The following is a 2795-nucleotide window of genomic DNA, read 5'->3' on the forward strand; positions in this document are numbered from 1 at the left end:
AAGTTTGGAAAGAGAAGATACTAAGATTGAAGAACTCCTGCCCTTTTAAATCAACTTTGATGGTCTCATTACTCATCAAATACTATTTGAGTTGATCCTCCCAAGACCAAGTGAGAGATTCAAAAGGGGTAACTCTAGAGAAAGCTTTAAAGGAAAAGTTTGGTGCAAAGTGTGTGATGTTTATGGGCATGAAACTGACTCATGTCAAGAAAGGTTCTCTCCTAAACCATTTTATGTTCCTGACCATACAATGTTTGGACATGACTTTTCATTTTACAAGAAAAGGTATAATGAGTACTTGAGTAAGGGCAAGAAGAAGGATGATGCAGCTGATAAAAAAAATACTTGAAAGAAAAGAAACAGGCTTCTATGACCAAGAAACCTGTCAGAAATACATCTGATATGCCTAAAAAATCTATAAAGTCTGTTGATTCTAAGAAATGAACCAGTTGTGAAAGAGAGAGCAATATTAAGAAGAAAATATTAAATAAAAAGAAATCAAATGAACTCACTGATTATGAGAAGTTTCTTTTTAAAGATGGTTATAAACCACATGGATTTTTGTGGAAACCAAAGTTTGAAGCTCAAGTGATTATCATGAAAAGGGAGACTGTCATTGAAGAATGCACAAACATAGTTCCATATGTTGGAAATTCATTTGAAACTGGCTATGGGACTGATGAGTCTTGTGAGCTACTGTATGAGGATCCAAAACTAATTGCAATTGATGATGAAGTTGTTGATGATTTACAAGCGGATTCAGCTTGTGATTCATCACTTATCTGATAATTTTTCTTTGATTTGTGCGGGAACAGTCCACGCCAATGAATGATATATGGTACATGGACAGTGGATGTTCCAGCCACATGACTTGTGATAAAAGATCATTGGTAAACTATGAAGAAAATTTGAAAAACCGATTGCTTTTGGTAGTGATGAAAATGGAGTGAAGATTGTGGGGATAGGCATTCTCACCAATGGCAAAGTTTCTTTTGATAATGTGTTTTATGTGGAAGGATTACAATATAATCTTTTAAGCATATCTCAAATGTGTGACACGGGTTATAAGGTTTGATTTGATGAATCTCATTGTTTCATCCTAAAACCTGAATTTGTGATTGTTGGACTCGGTCTGCCCAAGAGACATATTAAATTAATGTGGCTAGTACGTTATGATCCAAGTCGGGTCATACCCAATAACAAGCTAGACAAACACCGATAATATTCGTTCATATATGATGTGATCATAACAAGTGAATATTAACACTTGAGTTATTTGGAAAGGGGTTTCTAAATAAAATGTACTTGTGTAATAAACAAATCATATGGATGATTTATGTTTTATGAAAGAACATTACATAGTGTTATTTAAGTTGGTTAAATAACAATATGTGAATAATAATAACCAAGCATGTCTCTTAACATATAATAGGTTTTATAAGTTATAAGTTATAAACTTATAAAAGTATATATGTATGGATATATATATATATATATGTTTAAAGTTTTATAAAAGAAAAAGATAATAACTCTTTCAAATATATTATTTTTTTATTATTGAGTGGAGACATGCAAAGGGTTTGATTGGTGGAGAGAAAGATGACTTTGAATAAAACCAAACTTTTCTCTTTCATTTTTCATATAACACACACAACATACATGCAAGTAAACATCAATTCTCTCTTCCTTTCTTTCTCTTGATTTCGGCCAAAACTAAGGCAAGGAAGAAGGTGTTAATCAAGTGTTTAAATCCAAGCTAAGAAGGTGTGTTGTTGAAGGTTGGGGTATACTAGCTTGAGGAGCTTCCATATTCAAGTTCTTGCCTTTCAATCATCATCCTTTTCACACTTCTTTGGTTACTTGAAAGGTAGTTTAACATGCATGAACTTATAGTGACATGCATGTGTTTGATAGTGTGTAATTCGTATTTGGATCCGGGTTTGGGTTTTGCATGTATTGTATTGGTTCTATACACTAATACTAACAAGATTTAAAATTTATATCCGCTGCGTTTTTGGTAAAATAAGGATTTTATCACTTTGATAATCTTGTTAAAACCCACAATGGCATCAAGAGCCGCTTATACGAATGCATGCTTCATTAGACCCAAAATTTTTCGGTTTTATGGTGGGTTTCACCATTTGGCCGAAAATGTTAGGGGTTTTGGTTACCCCATGGTTTTTCAAGGTTATACTTTACATGCATGTGGAAATCTTGAAAAACCAAGTCATTTGGATGATTGTTTAGTTTGTTTGGACAAAACCCAAACTTTCGGTTTGCTTAAGCTTGGCCGAAAGTTTTGAGGCAAAAAGGGGAACCATTTTGGTATTGTATTATTGCATATTTGGATGTGTAATAGATGTTCATAACCTAGCCATGGCCTTGTGTTTGGTTGAATGATTGTGTTGGTTGTTTGTTCATTCGAGTTGGTTGTAATATTTATTTGGGTTTGTAATCTATTTATTTATTCATATGGCTTGTAATAATAAGTAGATTAGATGTAATTCTTTTACTAGAAAAATGTATTAGGATATATTTTGTAAAAGAAGATGCATGGATGGAAGCCCAAATAAAATGATGAAGAACACAACACCGGGAGTAAACACTTAGAGCATATAGATGCGGAATCAAGTGGGAGTTCACCGACACAAGTGCATGTTCTTTTGGGTCCCTTAGGAAAGACTTTTTGACACACTTGTCTTCGGTCAACAAGTGTGGTCAACATTAGGAGGCTATGGTTATGAACTTGTGGTTGTGTATATTTTATGCTTGCATGGTTGATTTACTTATTATTT

This window comes from Bidens hawaiensis, unplaced genomic scaffold, assembly GCF_021521415.1.
Source record: "Bidens hawaiensis isolate Kalapana, Puna unplaced genomic scaffold, B.hawaiensis_p1.1 tig00016108_1, whole genome shotgun sequence".
NCBI lineage: Eukaryota > Viridiplantae > Streptophyta > Magnoliopsida > Asterales > Asteraceae > Bidens > Bidens hawaiensis.